General features: G+C 36.2%; 1 protein-coding gene across 49 annotated transcripts in view; it reads left to right on the top strand.

The window, feature by feature from the left end:
* Positions 1 to 26,589, top strand: part of Adgrl3 (adhesion G protein-coupled receptor L3) — a 781,670-nt gene that overhangs the window by 172,454 nt on the left and 582,627 nt on the right. For all 49 annotated transcript variants that reach the window (XM_087582192.1, XM_087582189.1, XM_087582185.1 and 46 more), the window contains 1 exon segment: positions 6,723 to 6,788. The gene's annotated coding sequence lies outside the window, so the exon portion shown is untranslated.

The following is a 26,589-nucleotide window of genomic DNA, read 5'->3' as shown; positions in this document are numbered from 1 at the left end:
AGTCCACTTGGGTGTATGTTCTGTTTTCATTTTGAGCTTATAGTTTGGACAGTAAGCAGGGATGAACGTCCATATCCTAAACTCTAAGATAATTCTTGAAGTAACACATATACGTCTTTAACGATCTGCAGTTCTAGAGTCCCAGTGCTAAAGGAGAATGAATGGAATAATGACTGAAATTGTATATAATGTATCCAGAAGACCAATCACTCTACCTCGCATTACAGAAGGATAGGGACTGTGGAGATTCTCATCTCTATTTATTCAAGTGGAATAAACTTGAATTCAACGAATGAACAGCGTGTAAAAAGTTTCTCTGTTATAAGAAAGAGATGGAGATTGGCATATAACTCTATTCTCTATGACTTTTGAAATATACAGTCAACAAAGTAGCAGCAATCCGTATCAGCCTGTTTGTTTTGAAAATTAATTTTATATATTGCTCTTTCTAAATTGGCGGGGGTTCTGATGCCAGGTTTTCCTTCTTCACTTAATTTTATATTTGGAAAATCTGTTAAACAATTAAAATGTCACTCCATTTTACAGAACTTGAAACAACGCATCAATGATATGCATAATCTCTTGTACTGAAACACTTCAGTGCTAAATTATTAGGATTTAATTGCCGACAAAACAAAATTCAAAGCCTTAATATTGAATTTTAACATATATTTGTAGAGTTGTTATTTTTGTATAAAAACATCAGGTAGGTTACTGTAGTTTCTATTAGAAAAAGATTATTTATAAGTATAGAGGGTAGGCACATCCTACTATAATTAATCTTGATAATACCCATTATTAGAGAGGTAGGAAAGCATGATTAGTAGCCAAATATGCCATGTGTAATTACGGAGTCAGAGCAGAGACATTTTGAAAAGTAAAGGCACCAGATAAATTATATGGCTGTTTTATGTTGATAATTTGAGAACTATTTCTCAAGCACAAAACTGAAACAGGTATTTCTGAAGAAATCTTCCTCGATCCTCAGTAAGTCTTCCTAAGACTGTACAAAAGGGTTTCTCCTCCTTGGAAACCCGTGTATTAAATAGGGGGATAGGGAGGTCTCAGCCCAGCTGGTGGTCCATTTTGCTGTCAGGGAGCTTCCTCTGTGAACTGAGGTCCTTTGCCTCATGGGTTATATCTGCTGAGCATGATACCTACTTCTCCCAGTTTTGGAAGCCTAATTTTTCTTTATGTGCTAAAGTCCTAGAATTTCCAAGGGTAAAAGTTTTATATGGGCTTTTTCCTTTTCCATGTTATAACATCAGTATGTCACTTACCATATAAGCAATAAAATGAGGTTCCCATGGCTGGTTTGCTTAGTCCTACTTATTTTGTTTTATTTTGTTTCATACATTCATCAAGGCTAAGAAAGGAGACTCCTAGAGAAACTAACACAAGTACAACAGTCTACATCAGGACTCGCTGCAACGAAAGTGTTGTTTTCTTAAAGACAGTCCTCAATGGCTCTATTTAGGAATCTTTGCATTGTGACAATTTGATAAACATTTAGTAAATATCATACTTGGAATTTGTGGATTTTGAACATGACAGATGTCTTTTACCAAACTCTCTTTAAATGTTAGGACCCCATTAGATCTTCCTGATCCCACTCAGACACATGAGCGTAACAGTAATAAAGTTTATAGTGACTGTTCATAAATTATATTTTCTGAAATGTATGTCTTATATGTGCTTTTTTATTCTTAAATTACTTTTTAGCTTATAATGGGTATTTGAGACATATCCCCAATGTAACTTGGAGGACACCTACTTACACATGGGCTTTGTATTAATCAAGATCTTGTCATGTCCATTTGGGTAGAAGGGTCATTGTCTTCTAAGTGAAGGCTAAAGGAAACAAAAGGCCCAAACCTTTCTCTTTGATTTTCTGTGAGGAATTAGAACTAAGTACATGTGCTTGTGCTGTCCTGTCATCTGAACCACTTACCACAGTGGTGATTTACCTCAGTTGACTTCTTTGTTCATTTGTCTTTGTAATACATATCCAAGGCTGTAATATGATTTGGTGTGGTAGTCTGTGGAATGGCATATGATGGTAAAAGATGGGGACATGTAATGTCACCCTATGTACCAATGCAGGCAGAGGAGATGGCTGTCACTATCATAAAGTTCAGAGTCGTACAAGTAAATAGGTTGGCTAATAAGTTGGTTCACGTACGGATTTGTGTAATCCTTTCTCAATAAGGCTTGCGTCGTCCATGGCTTTTAAATGTGTTCTCCCAGGCATATGTCTGCTAGCTGTTTCAGATTTAGTTATATTTATCAGTGGAAGGGAAACTTGTGGGTAAGTATATTGAATTGTTAATGTTAATATTGAACATAATGGATAACATGAATAATTTTGTGGCGTTAAGCAACTAGTGAAATTTTATGATCTGACTCATAGGATTTTTTTTAAAAACTTAATAATCATGCTAGCATTGGTGTTTGATTAAACCATCTGTATGCTTTTAGTTAGTGTTCCTTTCTTTTCAACTGTACATTTAGCTGCTTCTTCTATTTGATTTTATGGAAGCTCTGCTAACTAACTGATCATATGCCATTCTTGTTTTCTCAGCAATTTTAAGGTATAACTTTACCTCTAAATACTGGTTTTGCTGCCTCCTATAAACTTTGATATGCTACTTTTGATTTTATTCAACTTAAAATATTTCTAGCTACTGTTTGCAATTGATGAATTGGGATTGCTAATTTTTATTACTAATTTAATTGTTTCATTTAGAGACCATTCTTCTATGACTTCAGTCCTTTTACCCCTTAGTAAGATTTGCTTTACGGTTTAACGTTAAGTCCAGTGAGGGCTCTAATAGAGCTTGAACAATTCATAGGCAAATTGCTACAACATCCTTTTGTACAAAATTTCAATACCTTATCTTTCATTAGCAGTTTCTTAGCTGTTGGACACATCGATAATTTCTCTTGACTTGAAGCATTTTGTTATGGAAACTTTGATTATTTTCAACATTGATATCAGGGAGAATATTTGCCACCATACTTACTCAACTCTTCTCAAGGTTCCATTTCCATGTGCTTGCATGATGTGGACTATGGTTTTCTGAACCCCGTAAGCCAGCATACAAGGAAGTGCATTCTCATACTTCTCTGCCCAGCAGAATCTTTAGTGAGGAATAGGCCAGATTCCCAAGGAGGGTGATGTGGAAAATTTTCTTTTGTAAATTATGTTTTTATGGGAGAAAAACAAGGGTGTTCTTCATTTAGAGAGTTTTGAAACCTAATTTCTAGGCTAGCACTATGGTACACTTATAGGCTACTTCGAAGAAGCCCACATTGGAAAAGTGAGACTTTAAATAATTTGGGATACTATTTACAAAGCAGATTTGAAGAGTAACTTTTAGGATAAAAATCACCTTGTAAACAGTTTTTTTTATGTTTACTGTTTTTATTTTAGTTATCAATGCACAGGCTAAGGACAGGAGTATGGGCTGGGAGTGTAGCTCAGTCCTACAACATGTGTTTAAATCCCAGAAGCCACAGACTGAAGTCCCAACATTTCTAGCCCCAGAGCCTCTCCTAACTGTATACAGAATGATCAGAGGTGCACAATCTTGCCACCTTTTCGCTGCCTCATAGAACGTTATGGGATGACTCCAACAGGTCATATTATATAATTTTAGAAGGAGCACATGTGAGAAAGTCCTACCTTTTTGATCCATTTCAATCTCATACCAACTTTTATTGGGTTATTTCGGAGATAATCACACTATCAAAGTGTGAAACTAACTGATAGCCATCAGTGTCACGAATTTCTTAGATTATCGAATAATCGATCTATAGGAACTTATTTCCCCTTCAATTTAAATATCTCAACAGAAGTGGTTAGGGATAATACAATGCTATCTGAGAAGCCTGAGTGTGTATAGATTGTATAAAATACATAGAATAAATCAGAACTTAGAGTTCATGGAATGCAACTCTGAATTTGTCACTCAACCTTTTTTGATATTGATTAAAAAATGTCTGGACAAATATCAGATAATTATTTTAAAAGATTAAATGTCAATATGAAGTGAATAAAACGGTGTTTGCCACACTGTGAGAATTTTAGTAAGTATAAAATATGTGCATAGCCTATAGAAAAAAGAGAGTATGTCGTTTGTAAATATATAAAGTGTCCATCTGTACGTATAGATGTGTCTTCTCCTGTGTGTCTCTGTCTCCGTCTGCCTCCTAGTTGGAATGTGCATGAATTCTGTGAGTTTTCTTTTAATCTCTTTTAATCTCCTTCTGCATCTATACTCCCTTGAGCCATGACTGAAACAGTAAATATGTGACAATTGCTTACAGTTTGTCTTCTTCTTAATTTTGCTCTGTCAGAATAGTAAAACAGGAGCCATATCTATCATCGATTACTGATTTTATAAATAGGCAATTCATTACTTTTTATTGATATCTATTCTTGTTGCCTTTTATGTGTGATTAATTGTAATGCCTGTTCAAAGCATAGGTTATTTTTATCCTTAGCTAACTAACATAAATCAGGGTTTGAGAACCGAAGTCTCTCCATCTCTTTCTTAAGTCCTCTGGTAAATTGCAATGATTTCTAGGGTGTTGCTTTTATGGTATTTTTGGACCATGTACAACTGTAAGGTGATGGAGATGTGAACAGATGCACTAGCTGAGCTAAAACACCAATGGTTAGATTTTTGAACACTTTCTAAGAAATCACATACTCGGAATATTCACAAGAGCAGCTTTTGAATGTCCATGCTAGAATACATTTATTAAGTAGGAAAGAAGTTTATCCGACCCCTTTCTCTGCTCCTCAGTTTATTCTGTTTCTCTTCCCCTTGCTTCCCCCTTTCCATTCCTAAAGGTTTTTGTCTCTTGGTCCTTTTCACTGTGATGCTCAATGGCTTTAGCAAGCTGATCTTGGTCCTGTGCTCTCTCCATGAAGCTAAGTGATTCTCAGGAGTAGAGCGTAGTGCTGCAAAATGTTCCCCACTGTAGGCTGAAGTCTGCCTCTGCTTATGGAGGAAAACAAAGAACAAAACAGATCAACTAATAAAATCAGAAAGAAACAGGGTTTGTAAAAGCGGCTATGCAGACACATGCACGGACATACACACTGGTTACCTTTCCAGTAGGATCTCAATTTCTGTGAGGCTATTGTGGACGGTTTCCTGTTCACAATGTCTTATTTTTGACTTTTGAAAACGTTAATAATTTTGGTTGCCTCATCAGCATTTACGAGGCTGACATAGTTGCCTGTTCCACTAGGCAGAGGTGATACACTCCAAGACTGTCAAGTAATCTTTGCTGTCAAGGACTTCATAACTGATATTTACATGGTGACACAGGAGCATAAGCAACAATTGACTGCCTACATTTGAGGGGAAGTGGAGTTTGAAGATTAGCCGTCTCCGAACATCAAAATATATTGCCCTGGTGATGCAAAATACCTGAAGGGGGGTATTTGTGAGCAGGCCTGTGCTGTGATTCCCAATTTTCCAGTTATATAAAACATTTTCAGGAAGACAAATATACATTTTTCTCAAAAGCAAGAAGACAGTAATCTATTAAGTCATTGTTTACTGGAAGAATGCTCAATTGGTTGAAAGAAGATTATTCAGGGTATTTTGAGCAATTGATTATAAAAGAGATGCTTGTTTGAGTAGTCAAGCATGTGATTCAAATATGGAGTTGGCTTGATCTTGAAAAATTTTACTAAGTATTCAAATACTATTGAACATTTATTAAAATATAGCAAATTCTGCTACTTTCACAGTTTACAATCACCAACTCAAATCAAATATTTACATTAGAGGATACTTTCTACTAATATATCCTTGGTTTAATTTTAGCCAATTGTGATTATTATGGGGAACTCAGTTTAAATACATGGTATTGATTTTTGCTCCATATTTAATTCCATATCCATTTGTGGACAAGATTGTAGAGTAGATATTGTTCTTGTTATTATTTTGGAATGTGGATTGTTATACTTTAGGAGAAACAAAAATAACTCCTATGGCATCTACATGCAAAATACAAATTTCAGAATAATTACTAGGTACGTCAATTGTATAAATTCTTAAATATACTTTCTAGAAAGTAGAAAATTGATGTAGTTACAGAACTGCAGGTATATATTAAATTATCAAAGAAAATATTTTAAAGGATAAACATCCCTTTAATATTTTTGCGACCATCTGTTTTGGGATTATTAGTTTCATGATTTAAAAATGGAATTGTGACCATTTTAAGGAAATAAACACAATATCTTGAAAATCGTTAAAATAATTTATTTTAATATATCTTAATTTTTATTAGATTTTATTTAGATCTTTATAATTATTTTTATTGCGTGGTCTCCATATCCCTATCTCTATCTCAAATACACACACATAATTTAATAATATTTGAATACCTAGTAAAATTTTATTCAAGAACAAGCCAACTCAACATGTATGATTTTGAAATCTTGTGCGGTCTTTCAAGTAGAAAAGTATTAATATTGTGTGCTTAAATATTTCACTTACATTCCTACCAAACAGTCTTCACGAGAATTGTATCTGTATCTTTCAGGTTTTCTTACTTCTTATTCTGCTGTGACAGTTTTAAGTGTAGTGGAGAAATGGGTTTCTTGAGTAGTAATAAAATTTTACTAGTTCTGTTGTTGAGATGGTAAAAGGGAATATTTTATCATCTAATTGTATCTTTTATCTTATTTTTTGCAGAAATGATTAATGCAGAAAGTCAGAAGACAGAACTATGGATTTTTAGCAATCACAGAACAAATTAAGGTAATTAATACATTATTATGTATGCTGATAATTTAAACATGAATTTACAATATGTAAAGTCAGCTTAGTATATGTTTTATGAGACTAAATTAATTGAAAATACAGCATGTTAAAACTTTATATATTTTGAAGCATATTCATTTCATATATATTTTAAAAACTAAGTTCTCATATTTTCTTAACAATAAATTATGTAGGTGATCATGTTTGCTATGGTGAAGAAATATAAACTAACAATATAAAAATAATTTGGCTAAAGAAGGTAGTTTTGTAAACTGATACTCTGTAAAGGCATTGAGGGCTATAGTATTCTATTAACTATATGAAATCAATAGGCCAAGATTTTGTTTCCGTCGGTACTTGGACACCAAGACAATGCATTGATGTCATTCCTGTTTAATTCATTTCATGTGCTCTCAATTTTATATCCAAAACTGATATAAACATACTCATTTCATACCATAAAGGTTTTAACATATTAAGCAGATTGTTTTCAAACAGATCTATTTACTACAAACATATTTATTCAGTTTAATATACACATTTCTCAAGGAAATCATAATGTATAACTTATGTCTTTCTCTTGATAATGGTAACAACTGGAATTTCTTTGTCTTCTTTTATTTTTCTTGTTGTTGTTATTTTTGACATTGTTGTTGCTGTTGTTGTTTTGAGGATAATGTATCATTGAGTAGCTTAACTCCAAATCCTTCTTCTACAGTCTCCAGAGTTCTGAGATTTCAGCCCTGTACAAAAATACCGGGTTCCTGTTGTCTTCTTAGAGACATTCAAAATAATTTTTTAAGTAACTGTATATTTGTTAAAATATAAATTATTATAAATAGTAAAAATAATCTTGGCCACTGATTCACATGTTATTCCTCGTATTATTATTAATATTTATTGTTTTTGATTCCTTGAAATAATATTTATTAAAATTACCCTCAATGTATTTTCCAGGCCCCTATATTCATTCTTAAACAAACAGTCAATCACTTAAGATTATGGTAACCTTGCAAATGCCTTTGTAGGTGAGAATTTTTAAGTTGATATCAATGGTTTATTCTCTATATCATATGCTTATACAAGCAACATTATCCCTCTTTTTTGAGAGTAGATATGATGAAGTCACTCAGGGTTGCTTATATTTTTATCTTAGTATCTAAATGCCATAGACATTCATCTACTAAGAGAAATAAGTTCAGTGATACATTGAAGTACATTAACTTGACAAAAATCTGACTCGTTTAATAATTTCCTAAAAAACTGTAAGCAACTATTACATAAATGCTCACAACGGAAGCTGCACAGGCCCAGTGGTAGTGATGTATCCTCAAATTTAAGGATAGGCAGGCAGACTTTTGAGATAATAAGACAGCCAGAGTCACTCTGTGAGAGAGTCTCTCAAGAGTTAGACATAGATATGAAGAGTTGTTTCCATCAGAAGCAATCTACAAACCAAAGAGCAATGTATTAAGAGAAAAACAATCTCCCTGTAGTCAAGTGAGTCTGTAGTTCTAACCTATTTTGTCTGTCTTTGTTTGCTTCATTGTGCTTTTAAGTAAATAGACGTGTATAGCGATATGTACTATACTTACCTTTGAAGCATGCAGTCTGCATTGACAAGACTGAACACCATAAAACTTCCCCCAAATCAGGAGACACAACATATTCACAATACCAGACCCCAGCTGCTTCTTTTGTAGCCTGCAGACATTATTTTTTCCCATAAAACTCCATTTTTTATTGGTTTATTTTTTAAGTAATGATTTATTGAAGCACTGAATAACATTTTATCCATAATATTATTTGCTTTCCATTTATGAGATCTTGACAAGCACTCTACATTTGAGTAGACTCTATTTTAATATAAGACACAATGTGCCCGTGAGAAGGAGGGAGAAGTGCTCCTGATTTGGAGATAGTCTTGATGCATGGCCTTTCCTGTGCTATTTACCTTGCATAGGCTCCTTTTTCCTCCTGTGATAGAGGTTACTTAAACTTTCTACCACACACACCATTACATGGAGCTTAGCATGTGTGAAATACAGTGTCAATGCTTGAGACTCAAGAGGAGAGACACCCTGGAGAAGGCCACAATAGATGCTTCCTTTGAGATGTGTTTAGCCATACAACAGCAAACTGAAGTTTTCAAAATAATAAAGGGCGTTCAGTAATATCATCCTGGCAAAAGCTCAGTTGTTGACTCCACCCTTCGAGTCCCTAGGTATGTTGAGTAATGCTGCAGTAATTTCCCACACATGGTATAGCGATCAGCAGGTTCTGCCAGACTCCTATCACCCCCTTGGCAATTCTCTTGAGTACAATCTCGGCCTTTGCTTTGTAGAAACAAAACAGTGTGAAATGTTTTCCTTTGACCCATCTTTACTACATTTGCCATAACTCACAACTCAGTCTCAGCCTCCTGGCCACCCCTGACTTGGTGTCACCTCACTCTGAATTCTCCTCCACCAAGTTCTTTAGCCTCTGTTTCACTTCTACCCACTTTTCTCAGATACCCTTGTCTCCTTCCCTAGGACTCCTTTTCTCATGCTACACTCTTCTATACAGTACTCATTAAAATTGAAAGAACCTACCTGAGAGTCCTCTGTGACTCTGCTTCTGTTCTTTTCAAGTAGAATATTTATCACAATATGGGAGCCAGGATATTTTCCCTGCTTCTATTTTTGAAAAAAATGTTTTATTTATGTATTAAAATATTTTATTTATTTACATCTCAAATGCTGTCCCCTTTCCAAGTCCTCCCTCCCAGAATTCTTCATCCCATTTCCCACCTCACCCGGCCACCATCCCCCTTCCCATTCTTTCCCATGGAGACAGACAAGGCACCCCCCTGCTACATACGTCCAAAGGGCCACCAAGAAGACTATGTATGCTCTTTGGTGGCTTAGTCTCTGTGATCTCTGAGGGGTCTGGTTTAGTTGACACTGTTGGTCTTCCTATGGGATTGCCATTTTCTTCTGCTCCTTCAATCCTTCCCCTAACTCTTCCATAGGGGTCCCCAAACTCTTTTCAATAGTTGGCTATAAGTATCTGCATCTATGCAGATCCTTGATCCTTTAAATTAACTCCTGTAGAGCCCAAAGCCATGCCTCATTTAGTATAGCGCCTGCCCTGCCAGGCAAGCAAAGGAACGTGCATGACTGTACACTTGTGATCCAGTGCTGTGGACCTAGAGATAGACAGATCCTGAGAAGATCCCTTTACAGCAAGCTCAGCCAAAGAGATGAACTTCATATTCATTCCTGTCACTAAAATGTGAATATGGAGAGAAGTTAAAGGAGATAATGTCTAGCTGGGTCTCTACACTACCTGCACATGCATGTGTACATACATCCACTAATAATTATATACATCACACAAAAGACACACACAAATAAGTTTATATGTAAGAAATTTCCAATTTATGACATGCCTACTTCTGTTTTTCTGTCTCCTTTATAATCAAACTTCAGTTTGATCTTGTGTGGTTAAACACATTTCAAAGAAGGCCTTTCTTATGGCCTTCTCCAGGGTAGCTCTCCCTTTGAGTCTCCAGCATCGATACTGTATTTCTGACATACAGAGCTCTGTCAGTGTCCTCTCTCATGGACTCATATAATAGCTAGCTAAAAAGATCATAGATGACAATGTGAGTATAGGCAAATATATTGTCCGTGTTTTTCCCTGCAATAACTCAGTGCTGTCAAATGAAAATCCACTTTGAAGCTACAGCTAGGATTGAGTGGTGGTTACACCTTTGAGCATATTTCCAAAGATAAATTGACAGATCTTCATTACTGTATTTGAATGATGAGAGCAGAGCCAAAGCCAGGAATAGCTATCAGGTTGGAAACTGACAAGTTTGTGGTACATCACAAAGCTAACATTTCTTTAAATACAAATATATTTGTGTGTGATTACAAGGAAATGATTTATATCTATATCTACTATTTATAGTTTATTTAATATAAATATATAATTTATTACATAGAATATTTATTTTACAACAACATAATATATACACATTGCATTCACTTGTTTCATTTTATACACACACACCCATATATATATATATATATATATATATATATATATATATATATATATACACAGAGAGACAGAGAGAGAGAGAGAGAGAGAGAGGTATTATTTTATTGGAATACCATCCAGATTATTCATTTTAATTTTTAGATGAAACTTATTTCTACACATATTTAAGCATTAAAGTTAAGGTCATTAATGTCTCTTACTTTCACTCTTTTGTATATAGAAAATTAAAACAAAACTTGATTTGTCAGGAAATTACATTTCTAATTAATTTCAAAGCCACACAGAAAGTGCAGGATCGTGAGGCTGGCCAGGGGCAGAGTGAAAGCTCATGGATTATTCATACTATCGTCTCTACTTATTCCGTGCTTAGTGGCTGTCACCGGCTGTCAGCCACATAGTTAGTGCCCTTCAGAATCCGCACGCATACATAGCAGCCTTTGGAAATCTGCATAAAGAGAAGTCGGATGTTGGACAGATAGCTGCCCATCAGTAGAAGACAGCTGAAACTGTCAGCCTGTTTATGCCACAGAGCAGAGCACGCAACAGTGATCAGGAGAGGCAGTATTAGTAGACAACCAAATCACCTAGTAACCCAAACAAACAAACAAACAAGCAAAAAATAAACAAACTTGTTTTCACTTCCTTTAAAGAAACAAGAAAACAAAACAATAAAGTCATTTGCATTTGCCAAGTATCCTGGTATCAGTGTCTTTGCTGCACTTAGGTTTATATATGTAGTCTTTGATGTTGAAACTGTTTTAAAGTGTCTAAATGTTGTTCTACTTGGTTATAGATACATGCATGTATGTGTGTAAGAAGTATTGATTGATTGAAGTTCTAGGAATTGAACACAGATATTTGTGTATGCTACACAAGTCTTCCACCACTGAATTATAACCCGGATTCTCTTTTTATTAACTCTTTAATATATGATTTTTTGAGAAGAGACTCTCAAAGTTTTCCTAGCTGGCCTTGAATGTATTCTATAGCATATGCATGCCTTAAACTCTACCACATGCTGCCTTGTGTTTTCTGTACCATACCACAGTCCTGGATTCAATGTTTGGGAAGACAGAGTTTCACTGTAGGGAGTATTCTTCATGATTGCGATAGAGCACATACATTTGAATTTCTTACCCATTGCATAGTTTGAATTTAAACACTTTAGATGTCTGAGGAATTTTAATGAACATATGTTTTAGAACTATAGCTCATGTTTATCTATCTCCATCTTAAACTTTTCATTAGTGTGTTTTTGTTTTCTTTGTAAAAGGACATGAAATATAAGACCTATGGGGAAATCATGATTGCCAACATCAGGACACCAAACAATTTTATCACCTAAAAATGTCTTCTTGTTTCCCTCAAGTGACCACTGCCTGTGTCACTTTGCCCCTACATATCATAGGTCATTCTCTACTTTTGTTTAAAATTTTTTCAGAATGCGGGACCAACAAGCCATACAATACGTTTCCTTTTGAGCCCAACTGTGTTCACACAGCATGATGCCTTTGAGATTCATTGCTTTTGACTGCATCATTAATTCATTCCACTTTTATTGCTGAGTACTGTGAAGATCATAGTTCATTTATTCATCTATTACAAACATTTGGGCTTTCCAATTAGAAAGTGATAAAAGTGAAGCGTTGCAAACAATTATGTACTGTGCATGTGTGCATGTGTGCATGTGTGCATCTGTGCATGTGATTGTATGCATAAGATTTCAAGAGCTCTCCAAGGTAAATAAATACCTAAGAGGGGGTGCTGGTTTGTATAGTTAAGGGATGTATTGAATTATTTTGTTTGTGCTTGATTTTGAAGTAGATTTTATTATTTCTGTTTAAATTGTTATTTTTGTAAAATGTGGTATTGCCAAAACTATGCACTTAAACTCTGGGTTTCAGCAATTCTTAACACTGGCTTAATTCTTGCAAGGCCTGGGTGTTTTATTGTTTCCTGAACATATTTGGGAAAATTACATTATTGAGTGAAATTTTTCTGTTTTTTTTTCTGTAACACTTTTCATTCTTTTCTGTGAGTGTGTCTTATTATTAGAGCACACGACAGCAGGTTAGCCACAATGAAACAGTCACTTGTTTTATTAACGTGACTTCTCATGTCTAGTGCTGTTTCCATAGGAAGGATCTCAAAAATTTTTTTACAATGCTTATAATAGATTTATAAAACAATAGATAGTAGATAAAACTCCACAGATTCAAAATATTAAGCTTCAGAAGTATAAACGTCGAATCTAAGAAAGCTTTGGACGGATATTCACAGTAGGAACCAAGGTAACAAAAACCATTATAAAACTGTGTTTATATAGCAGGATTTATCCTTTACCTATCTGGCAAATATCATATCTCTTTATGTACCCTTGGAAGCGAATTATATCCAACTTACAAATGTGGTACTGCTGGGAAGAACCCAAGTCTCAGTTGTCTTCAGCATGGATCTGTCTGTGGTTACTTTGCTATGAGACCCAGGGCTCCTCATCTGATCTCTCTGGATTGTAGTATTCTCATTCGTCCAATTAGTGACGGCAGCATTAGATTACCCATAAAGGATCGTCTTGCTCTAAAAAAATATATGATGCTGCAATTCTATGAGGATCTTATGTCACTGAATACAAAGAGTCTGTGTTTGTATTTGTTCTGTAGGGGTTGATAGTAAGCACATTTTAAAAGGCATAAGATGTGTGATTAATGAAAGCCAAAAGTAGCATTGGAGAAGAGTCTGCAGTGAACAGCTGAATCTTATAGGATCACTGATTTATGTACTGCTTTTCCAGACTTAATATTCAAAACACTGGACATAAGTTATATAGTATCTATGTGGAAAATATGAATGCATAGACCATGTTCATTTTTTTCCTGAGATTTTACTGAGAATGATAATTTTTAACCTTTCACGGGATTTTAAGCATCAATAATTTATTTCCTTAAGTAGTGCTCCCTTAATTTTGAAGCCTACCCTGGATCAAAATTCATGTTTTAAAAATGACTACACATTTAAAAATATTTGTGTTTGAATTTTCATTCGTGGGTGTTTTGTCTGCATGCATATGTGCGTTCTACATACTTGACACCCATGGTAGAGGACATTAAATCCTCTGGAACCAAATTTACGGATGGTTGTTAGCTTCTGGGTGTTTACTGGGAGCAGAAGCCAGGTCCTCTGAAGGAGCTTGTGCTCTCAGCACCTGAGCCATCTCTCCAAATGTGAAAATGCACATTTTCAAAAATAGAAATGATTTCAAATATATATATTTGTTTTTTAAAGAAAAGTGTCTTGGAAACTTGAGCAATCCGCTGAGGATGAGTTAAGTGAGAGTAAACTGGGTCAGGAGTACCAGTGCGTACCCTCTGCTCTGACGCTGGTTCTTGGTGAACAGCCTTAACCTCCACTGCACTTTCATGCAGAACTTTGATGCCTCTCGAATTTATCTGGTACTTATTGTTAGGATCAGGGTAGGGTTAAGCATTGAAGTCAGGATTAGCTTTAGGGTTTTGGTAAAGGTAATGAGCTTGGGTTGGAGTTTGGTTTGGGATTGTGGTATGGGTAGGGATTGGGTTCAGAGCCAAACTTCCTCTTATTTAAAACATTCCCAAGATTCCTTGTATGATTTTGGGTGTCTTTTCCATTTAGCCAGTGCTCACTTTACATACTTTTTCTCAATCCTTAACAAGTATAGAGAAGTAAGGTTTAACTGCTTAAAAAGTGCTAAGAAATTAGATTTCTCGACTCAGCCTACTTCTGTCTTCATTGTCCTAGAACAATATGTAATTAGCAAAATGTTTATCTACAAATGCAATTCCCGGGAGGATCATCCCAAATGGCCTTTTAAAAGTACAATCGCAGCAAGTGGTTATTGGTCTGCTTTGTCGCGAAAAAATTGTTAATGGCTGGATATTCCTGAACTTGGTGGTGAGCAACATGTAATCATGTAAACTTACCACCATAGGAGAATGAAGGAGGAGAGTCTGGTTTCTGAACCCATACTTCTGGGTAAATTATATCTCATTGCTCTTAGACACAAAGGAATAAATCTTTGGTTACTACTTCAACAAATGACATTTTCACCACACTACATTTGCCTTTATTCAATGTCATTAAGAATATAGATCGCTCCTGAGAGACACAGCCAGAATACAGCAAATACAGAGGCGAATGCCAGCAGCAAACCACTGAACTGAGAATAGGTCCCCTATTGAAGGAATCAGAGAAAGAACTGGAAGAGCTTGAAGGGGCTCGAGACCCCATATGTACAACAATGCCAAGCAACCAGAGCTTCCAGGGACTAAGCCACTACCTAAAGACTATACATGGACTGACCCTGGACTCTGACCTCATAGGTAGCAATGAATATCCTAGTAAGAGCACCAGTGGAAGGGGAAGCCCTGGGTCCTGCTAAGACTGAACCCCCAGTGAACTAGTCTATGGGGGGAGGGCGGCAATGGGGGGAGGGTTGGGAGGGGAACACCCATAAAGAAGGGGAGGGGGGAGGGGGATGTTTGCCCGGAAACCGGGAAAGGGAATAACACTCGAAATGTATATAAGAAATACTCAAGTTAATAAAAAAAAAAAAAAAAGAATAGAGTACACCGAATTGGCAGTATTTTTGTTACCAAATTATGGTAATTGAGTAATAACAGTTGGAAATGAAAGTTTGAGGTTTTATCTTGGTAATACCCCAGATATTTGCGTGATTATCCCAGAATCCCACTGATATAGCTCTTATCCTGTCTTCACCATATCAATGAACTCACACTACAGCCAGAAAGCACAGAAGGTGTCACAAAACTTTAGAACTTCCACACAGCCTTCAGTGGACCAAGACTTTCCAAACAACTTCTAATAACCATTTTCTGATCGACGTTGTTTTTAATTTCCTTCCCTTGCTGCTGAATATTTTTTTCATCTGCATTTAAAACACACAGTTTTATTGTTGATCCTTCAGATTTAATTTGAGGAAAGTGTAAAGAGTTCTAAAAGATTATGTAATCCACTTACCAAAATGTCTCTGTAAATGAAAGCTTTCATTTAAAAGGTAGCCAAGTAGAACACTTGTCAGATAAATCAGAGAATGTTAATTTATCTGCAATTTTTTTATTGAAATTAGATGCAACAGAATGCTAAGGAATAAATTTAATAGGAAGCAACTTTAGAAACATTTCTGTGGAAGAAAAGAATTGACTATGAGTGGAGGAAATCATCTCACATTGCCTTCTTTTTTTTTTAAATCGGATATTTTTTATTTACACTTCAAATGCTAGTTCCTTTCCCCCATACCATCCTCCTCCCCTTCTATAAGGATGTTCCCCCTTCCCAACCACTCCCCCTCTCCCCCCACCCCGACATTCCTCTGCATTGGGGGATCCAGCCTTGGCAGGACCAATGGCTTCTCCTCCCATTGGCTCCCAACAAGGCCATCCTCTGCTACATAAGCAGCTGAGGCCAAGGGTCTGTCCCTGTGTAGTCTTTGGATAGTGGTTTAGTCCCTGGAAGTTCTGGTTGGTTGGAATTGTTGTTCTTATCGGGTTCAAGGCCCTTCAGCTCCTTTAATCCTTTCTCTAATTCCTCCAAAGGGACCCCATTCTCAGTTCAATGGTTTGCTCCTAGCATTGGCCTGTGTATTTGACCTGCTCTGGCAGAGCCTCTCAGGAGACAGCTGTATCAGGCTCCTGTCAGCATGCAATACTTGACTGGATCAATATTATCTAGTTTGGGTGGGTGGATATGTACATTATATATATATATATATATATATATATATATATATATATATATATATATATATATATATATATATATATATATATATATGCTGTATCCCCAGATGGGGCAGGCTGAATGGCCATTCCTTCAGTCTGTATCCCCTCCTATGAAAAGTTTTATTCTCCCTTTTAAGAAGGACTGAATCATTCACACTTTGGTCATCCTTCTTCTTGAGCTTCGTGTGGTCTGTGCATTGTATCCTGGGTTATTCAAGGTCTTGGGATAATATCCACTTATCAGTGAGTGCATTCCAAGTGTGGATTTTGTGAGTGGGTTAACTCACATCGCCTTCTTATCCTGTCTTCTGAGAGCACAGCCTACTGTGTCCTAACACTAACAGACACACAAGGAATGATGTACTAACCTTGGATCTACTCAGCACCATTTTTTTAAATGTACTTTGTGTATTAAATCCACATTCTGGTTCACAATTTCTAAATTGTATCTATCACCTACTTTCACATAGAAAGAAGGAATTGGTTTGTTCGTGAGGAGGCTACATGCAGCTTGCGCTTTTCCATTCAAATGCTTGACATTTCCTATACACACAGATCATCCACCTACAAAATTCATTTAACTTTAGCCATAGCAGAAAGTGAACTTTTGACAACACTGAGAGTTCATTTTTAAGAACTAAAATGGTAAAAGTTGCCTTTTTAGCACATTCATGTTCGGCAGATAGTGATAAAAATCTTTCAATTAAAGAAAAGGGAAATTATTTTAATCTCATTGATAATGCCCTAAAATCAGCCCAAATGAGATATTTATAAAAATCTTTTTTGTGCAAAATTTATCAATAGTCAGAGAGAACTGTGCATATTCTAGCAGAAGATTCTTCTTCTTCTTCTTCTTCTTCTTCTTCTTCTTCTTCTTCTTCTTCTTCTTCTTCTTCTTCTTCTTCTTCTTCTTCTTCTTCTTCTTCTTCTTCTTCTCCTTCTCCTCCTCCTCCTCCTCCACTTCTTCTTCTTCTTCTTCTTGATATTTTTCTTTTTTTATAGACACCAGGTTTTATTCCCCTCCTGGAAGTATAAGGTTACCTAGTAACATTTGGCATATAAGTCGGGAAAGGAAACATGTATTTATTTTCTGTTCAATGCACATGAGTTCGTATATGCTGCTGTATACAAGGCAGGCCACAGGACAACCTGCAGGAGTAGGTTTTCTCTTTCTGCCATGTATGTTCCAGAAATGGAACTCAGGTCTCAATGCTTGGTGGCAAATTTTGTCAATCACAGAGCTGTTGTCCATTTGATTTACACTGGATATAATATTGGCCAGTAGACTTACTTGATCCAAGTTCTCAGAGATTTTATCTCTTGAACAGTTTTTAACCACTACCCTTTGCATCATTTACCTGAACAAAAAAAGAAAGAAATGCAACTTTCCTTTCTTAACAATGATTATCTGCTTGTAGCTATCGTTATTGTCTATTGTATATGCCCAACTCCGATGATTGTTTAAAACAATTAAAAGCAGTTCCAGTAGAAAGGATGGCATCATCCAACCTGAGGCTACAGGAGTCTTGTGTCACTGGCATAAGCTACTTCATTTCCTTTGATGTCTGATAACACATAAAACAGTAAAGGGATGCATCCTTAAAGTCTTCAGCCAGACTTCTTAGCAAGATTAATTCATGATGAGCCTTTTATAGAACCAGCCTTGTCAATCCTGGTAAAACAAGGCCTTCGTGTCCTCTTTTCTTGGCCTCCCCAGGTTTTCCTTAGCTGGTCACCCCCACTCCTTTGGGCTTCCTGTGTTCTTTTATTCTTTTAACTCTATTTATAGAACAGATGGTATCAAACACCATTTAAAAATATATTTCAAACCTTAGTGCATCTGTTAGATAATAAATGACACATTCAAAAAAGATCTGTTAAAATTAGCTCTTATTTAAGGAGATATATCAGAGTAGATGTCAGGAATGTAGGAAGGATATTATTATTATTATTATTATTATTATTATTATTATTATTATTATTATTATTATTATTATCTTTTACTTCTTTTTTTTGCATATGCTTTTACTATTTCTAATTTCTGTGCCTAGCTCACTCTTGGAACTTTCTCTGCCATTTACATTCCCAGGTGTCTTGTCCTTCTTCCTCTCATCCTGCTGACTGCAAACTAACAATAACTTTCTCTGGGGTCACTTGAATGTATTCACATATTCTAATTAGAAATAAAAGTCTTGTATGGAGCATTGGTAGCACAGCACAATCCTGTGCTCGTACATAGAGAGTGCTAGGAAGTAGGCATTGTCTGTGGGTCCATTAGAATTGTTATGCATCTAAACAAAAAAATTGTACGTAGAGTAAAAAATATTAACAAGATAATATTCATATCTTTTCTGAAATATCTGTGACATTTAAATGAACTTGTGTAACTTTCAGAGTTAGACAGGGTTTTAACAATTTTTCACATAAGAAATTAACAGTTTATCAATAAATGTCATTGTTGATGGGCTTAACCTGACCATGAAATTCTATATTATTGCTAATACAGAGTACTTGGGCAAAAATTAAAAAAAAACGATTTCTAACATGTAGAAATATTTTGTAATGTAATTATTTTTTGGGTGAATTTCCTTAATTTTGTTATCTAGCTCACAGAGGCTATATATCTGGTACATATGTATGTTTATTTAGGTTTGTAGATGAAGTGGGAAAGGTTTTGACGAATAGTGAACATAACATCAACCATCAATACTAAATTATTCAAAATGATAAACAAACATGAAAATGGATATGAAATAAATTTTATCGTGATGTCTTTTAAAATTAGGCTACAATTACCTTAAAAGTTGATTGGTGGAGTTATTGCCTCCCTCCTCACTGTAAATGTTAAATGTTTAAGACTCTTGTTCTAGGAAGTGAAACTTTCTTCTGGATTTCAGAAAAGAGAAACAAAGCCATTCACATGGTCTCATGATAAACCAAATGAATGGTAATGGATTGCCAAGGTACAATTGCCTAATGTAATGGTTTGCATTGGTCAATGCATTTGTCCTTAGTAATGGATGAAGGTAATAAGTACCAAAGCACACGATCGTGCCGATGTTCTTGAGATAATATAATTGTTGGGAAATTAAAGCGACCACTTAGAGAGAATGTTTCCTGAAGGGAGTGTCAAGAGTTATTCAACTCCTCCATGAGAACTTGTAAAGGAAGGAAGGAAGGAAGGAAGGAAGGAAGGAAGGAAGGAAGGAAGGGAGGGAGGGAAGGAGGAAGAGAGGGAGGGAGGGAGGGAGGGAGGGGAAGACACTGGTAAATTCACAAACTTCGGATGAACATGTCGAACATAGTCATAACTTATTAGTGAAAACGTAAAGGGCTAATTCAGTGTGAAAAGGAAACTGTAGTAATTATAAAGATGAATATAATCATTGTAATATTTGAGGAAATAAAACACACATGCTCGTTTATCACATGAGCATGTCCGACCATTGCAGAATTTCGCCATCAGTGAACAGGGGTGCGGAATGGACACCAAATTAAAAAGAAAATTAGCAACTGCTATGGTATATACAAAGAAGACAGCTTATGTGCTTTATTTTCTCCAGGGGATATGAAAGTCATCTAGAAGTAACTCCTCTGTTTGAACCAGGCCTTTGTAAGAGGCTCGGCACTATATATTGTCCTTGTGCTCCCTGGGAGGGGTGCGATGTGAGGGCTGGGGTAGCCACGGCTCTTTATTCCTTCCAAACCAGCTACTGTGCTACTAATTAGAATTGGATATTGGTGGTCCTGGAAATGTGGGAGACCATCAATGTTACTTTGTGTTAAATTTTAATCACACAAGTTAGGACATTCAGAATTATGGTTTCCATGGCAACCACAACACTGAGCCCTGTGTGAAGGCATTACAGTGAGGGTCTTTGATTAAGAGAAAGTAAACCAGAAGTGAAACCAAACGCTCCATATGTGGAGCTAAAGTTACCAAAGGGGGCAGGAGAGGGAGGAAAGCAAAAGAAAAAGTACAGTTCCCTTTCCCTTAATTATATTTGCTTAATGGCAGGTCACGTGTTCGTGCCACACACTGAACAGTCTGTTAGAATTCTCATGGGCATGCTCTGTTTTCATTGGATTTTAATGATTATTTTTCCAGCCTCTTCTGATTTCTTAACATTTATCCTATTTATATACTCATTCTTGCTCTAAAGTAACCAATGATGCTGATGTTTGGGACCTTCTGACTGGTCCAGTGGAAGGAGGAAAGGTTTTTGTTTTACCTACAGAGAAGTTTTCCTTTGAAATGTGGTGGAGAATTATTACAATACGGGGTACTTCGCCTGTGATCGTTCAATGGAATCGTGGTGTTCTGATAGCTCTTTGTAGTTCTATTTCATTAAATGTCTGTAGTCCTCAACATGAAAAAAAAAGTTCTGATTCAAAACAGAAAGTAAGTCATTCAAAACATATTAAGTGTTAAACGTTGGACAACATGTTAAATTAGATCAATGGAGTCACTAGTCACAGATCACCAAATATGTTTGCAGAATGAAATCATTTTTGAAGCCTACGTTTTGTCAAGAATGGAGACCGTCACTACAGTATTGTGTTCTATCTTGTCTGACTTAAGCTACAAATGAAAATAATGGTGCACTAGCGATGTTAGAGCAAGGTCTGTATTCTGGAAAATAGTCTCCCTAAGTGGACGTTTCCATGCACTGGAGGAACACTTTATTAAGCCACTATTGTGGTTTAATTCTTCCTGAGATTGCCGTCATCTCAGTTTATCTTTCAGGGAACATATGGTCTAGTGACATTTTGCTGAAGATAAGGAAAAGGACAGGCTTCTCTCCACTTTAGTCATGAAATTCTTGCAAATGCTAACCAGTCTAATAATTCTTATGCTAAACTCCAACATTACATGAAATATGTTCATATTAGGCAATGCAAATTCAGTATTCTTCTATGAATATTTAGGCGTGGATGAGTGCTTTTGTCTTATACTTTAAAGGTGCTTTACAGACCATTAATCTGTTGAAAGGGTCAGAAAGCTGTTTATTAAGGAGCCTGATAGGAGCCCCTTTCTGCTTTGCAGGAAGCAAGGACTCCCCTAACTGTTTCACTTCCACAGCACAAGCTCAGCCCCACAGTCAGGGAGAATAAGGAGGGCATAGGCCTGCTCCAATGAAAGCTCAATTTTGAGGGCATATAATCTTTACACAACAACATATATATATATATATATATATATATATATATGTATATATATATATATATACATACATACATACACACACATACATACAAACACACACACACACATACATGTGTGTAGGCAAATTCTCTGACTCATTCTGATATTCACCAAATGTGCAAGCACATCCTTACATCACAAGATCCAGGAAGAATCATAATTTAATTTTGGTTATACTGATTTTCTTTTTTGGTTACTGTTTACATTTTTGGAGGCTTTGGTTTTGTTTTACACATAACTTTTAAAATTACTTGCCTGTCAAGATTTGTTCTGTATATATTTTGCTTTTCTTCCAAAATTATCCCACATGCCTTCCATGAGTATATCCTCCTTTTGTGATCCATTCTCTTTAAAAGCAACTGGGATGCCTCTACATGGACTCAATACTCACTACCCTCCCCCCCCCCACAGTTGACTTCAAATCAAGACAATAGATAAACAAGGAAGTATTTGTGCTCTGTGGTTTACTCAGATAGATACAATGGACTTCTTTACTCAGACTTTAAGTTTCTGACATGAACAACTGAGAGGAAGGAAACCATTCATGGCTTCTGCTCACATTCATTGGTTCTGTTTGCTGAGGCAGAACTCGATGCTGCCCCTGTGTGTGGCGAAGGCTACTTGTCTCATTAGACACAGGAAGAAAAGTAACAGAAAGGAATCCAGGTTCAGGTATAGCCTTCTATTCAGGCCCCTGGCAAGCTACTTCCTCCACATAGGCCCATCCAAAAATTTGTAATGCTATCTCTCTCCAGCTCCTTCTTCAGTCTTAAGAGTTCAGTCATGTCCCATTCAGGACGTAAGCAGTTCCAACCAGTCCAGGATAGTGACATCTCTAGGTATCTCAAGGTAGCATGATTCTACTGTGAAAATATGGGAAAATACACTGAGTTCATGTACTAGTCTGTGCAGGGATCGAGTGACAAGATAAGAGAAAATGCCTGAGCTGCTTCTGACATTGTCTTTCCTTAAACCCATTAGTTAAAGACATCGCCTCTCTTCACTGAAGCAGAATGAATAAAGGTTGGCAAGATACTTATCCCAATTCTTCTTTTATTCAAACATGAACTCAGAGGGGAGGGATCCCTGTCTAACATTTTCTTTTCGTTTATTCCTTCAACCACTTCTTAGAAGACTTAGTCATCTATCATGCTACACTACTTTGGCCATACCAAAATACCATCTTGGTGGCTAAGTAATCTAAAATTGTTTTCTGTTTGGATGGTAGGCATCCCAACGTACAGCTGACTTAATTCTTGGTGAGAAACTTGATGTGAATGCAGCTGCCGCCTCCGTCCTCATATGGCCTTTATTCCTTTAGTGTGCGGACATTTTTAGAAAGCCGCTTTGTCCTTTTCATATAGAAATGCCCATCCTATGCAGCTCCGTCCTTTGTCAAGATATACAGTATACGTTTATTCTCCCCCAATTTTCCAACATGAGTTTTCAAAATGCTAGTGATCTTTAAGTGAAAGTGTGCAGTTTACCTTTGGTTGTGTGCCTCAAAGACCTGAGGATGACTTCGGGCTTCTGGAAACACTCAGTGTAGGCTCTGGCTGCCAGGACAACCAAATGTGTGACTGAGAGTCTCAGAGGTGCTTGGTCTGACTTCTCAGTCTCCAAAGATGGAGATTTGGAAATTGACTTGATCACCAATTCCCAGTTACTTAATCAACGATTTCAGTACAGTAAAGTTTCCATTAAAATCCAAAGGACAGAGTGCAAAGGACTTCTCATTTGGTTAACATAGGCTGACGCTGAGAGAGTGGCCACGGCAGATAACATTTGGTGTTTCTGTCATTTTTGCTTCATAGATCTGTATGCGTTCGTGCCCAAGGGCCTACATTCAGAAATGTGCATATTTATGCGAGTGTGTGTGTGTGTGCGCGCGTGCGTGTGTATGTGTGTGTGTGTGTGTGTGTGTGTGTATTTGATTTGTATGCCTTTATCATTCAACTCAACTAACTAATGGGTGCTGTAGTAAATGTTTTTCTGAGATTTGTTCAAGCTCATTAACCTAAGGAGAGTGATAAAGGAAACTTCTGACATATATGTGTTCTATCAGAAGCATAAATGACATCTCAGACCTCTGCTTGGTATCTGTAGTTTGCTTGGGGGAGGGGTGATCCTGCATGATAGGCTCCTTAACCTGAGAAATGTGTTCTAAGGTTAGAAACTGGGTCATATTTTCACTCAATGGTAGCATGGCCAATTGTTATCTGGGAAATTTGTAGAATTGACTGAGTTAGTGTAAACCTTCTTCTGGTGATTAGACATATCCAAAGTGAATATGGAGAGAAGAATTTTGTTTATAAGAACAGTAGCATCATTGAACTTTAACCTTTCCCCCAGATACTCTGCCTATACATTCAGGCCCAGTGGGGATTGGAATTTCAACACAGAAATTTTTAGGGTATTCAATTTACTCCACAAAAGCTGCTCTGTGCAAACTTTACTCTTTATCTGGACGTATAATAGTTAACGGTTCCTGGTATTAGGATATTTACAATCCATTCATGCTATAGACATGACTCAATTTACAGCACTAATTAATGTGTAATTGTAAGCCCAAATAATGTTTCCAAGGAAAGAAACACTCCTTCTGAGACCACTATTATATTAAGAAGTATATATTTGTGTGCCATAAAATAAGAAAAGCCTAACTCTTCTATACAGGCTGAGAGTCCTACTTGGACACTCATAAGGTTTGTTCTAGAAAATGTAAAAAGCTTGTGGGATAAAAAAGAACATTTCCCTTTAGAAAGCATTTTTCTGTAATTCCTCAGTGCTAATTACTTGAGGAAGAGCAGCTTGCTTTTTTCCCTCAGTGTAACTTAAATTGGGTCTGCAGAAATCTAGAGTAAGTCCATGGTCCCTAAACCTTACTCTGTTAATAGTAAAGTAATTTACTGAGGAAAAGTATAGAGTCACATCAGTTTACATTTTGTCATATTTTAATGTTCACTGTTGCAGAAGATGCCCCTCTTAAGTACTGCTGCTGAGAAGTGGGGAGTCTTTAACATGTGAATGGTTTATCAGCGCTCTGTTAAAGCCAGAGCCTCTATCCTATGGTAATTGAGTATAATCGATACCGTGTCACTTTTTGTCCTTTTCAAAACGTGCCTCATAGTATCACTTAAAAGGGAGAAAAATCCATTAATGACTTCAAAAATCCACAGCAAACTATTAGAATAATAATTAAATTATGATTTTAATTATGAAACAAAACTGTTTTCTTTGGGTTTTCTGATAGGATAAAAGTGTGCCATACTTGGAATGTAATCAGTATACATGTAAGACTACTAGAGAAAATGATAAGGAGAAGTGGGGTCAACTGGGTATAAATAAAATTGGGATGTGGACTTTTTTTTATTGGGTATGCTTTACCAGAAACTTGTTGCTAAACCCTTTCCAAGATATTGAAAGTATTTATAGTACCTTCTTACGTCCATAAAAATACAGGGAAAATTAATATTTGAAAAAGATGTTATATTTTAGGGATTTGACACAACGTATTTTATCATGTTCACTGTTTCCCCTACTCCAGCTCTGTCTCGTTCACACAACCCATCCCCTTTCGGGAATCCTCACAGTCAGATGTTTCAGACCTGTGCTCCTTGCTCCACCTGCAGAATTAAAAACAAAATTTTAATTGAAAGGGGTCATTATTTTTTATACTGGTTAAACGTTTCTGGCAAGTCAGGAGCTATGAAGCTTTCTAACTTTTCATTATATCTTTTCAATGTCTCTCATGTGTCAAGACTCAATTAGTAATAGTGTAATTAGTATTGAGGAAATTCTGTGTCTTTCTTTTTAATATCTGTGATAAACATGATTTTAATAAAGGTATTTGTAAACCCTAAATGCTGTGAACCATGCCATAGAAACTTAGATAACCCAGAAACGTATGTTAATGTACAAATGGTTTATTCAGTCTGAGACTCATGATGACAGTAGAACCTTGCAAAGTTACTTTTTTTTCCTACAGCATGAGAACTCTCTGTTAAGCTACAGCCAATATTAAATTATATTTCATTTATTTCAGATGATTTTAATCTCTTTTGATTCTGAGATGAAAATATATAACTGAAGATTATATACTATTAAAATGATGACATGTAGATTAAAAAACAAAACAAACAAACAAACAAAACACAGGGACAAATTAAGATTTGGAGTCACAGATCTTAATTCCGATGTTGTCAGTCTTGTGTTAGAAGCATCTTTTCAATGAATGCAAAACTTCGGTTTTTCACGTTGCCAAATGCTACATTTCTGAATAATTAGCATTATTCCCCCTATCCACAGCAGAAAAAAAAAGCATGCGTTTTGATGTGTGTGATTTGACATCTGGAATTCACTAGAGCCCTAAGCAAACCTGATACACTTACCAGATGTGGCTTAGGGTTGTAATTATATTTTGTGTTGCTCATCTGAATGTGTTTGAAAGACGTCAGAAAGATTTCGAGGTGTAAGCGGCCCTCAACCTTTTGTAGAGTCAGTCAATGAAATTGTGAAAAACATTCACAATGAAAATAGCCCCGATTGAGGAGCCCCCCACCCCCAAACACCTGCTATTTGCATATAAAGTTCATTTGTATGTGTATCAACCCTGAGAACAGATTTTGTTTGCTTTTCCTGAAATAAGTGAGAAAAACGAAAATGCAAATTCTGTGCAAATCACACAGATGAAGTAGAAAAGGCAAGCTTTGCCTTTTAAGCTGAGGTCAAGATGCTATGTGAACAGTGTATATTCTCTAGCAACTGT

The sequence above is a fragment of the Rattus norvegicus genome, chromosome 14 (assembly GCF_021556685.1).
Source record: "Rattus norvegicus strain SHRSP/BbbUtx chromosome 14, alternate assembly SHRSP_T2T, whole genome shotgun sequence".
Taxonomy (NCBI): Eukaryota; Metazoa; Chordata; class Mammalia; order Rodentia; family Muridae; genus Rattus; species Rattus norvegicus.
The sequence above is the reverse complement of the archived record's forward strand: the minus strand, read 5'-3'. Positions and strand labels throughout refer to the sequence as shown.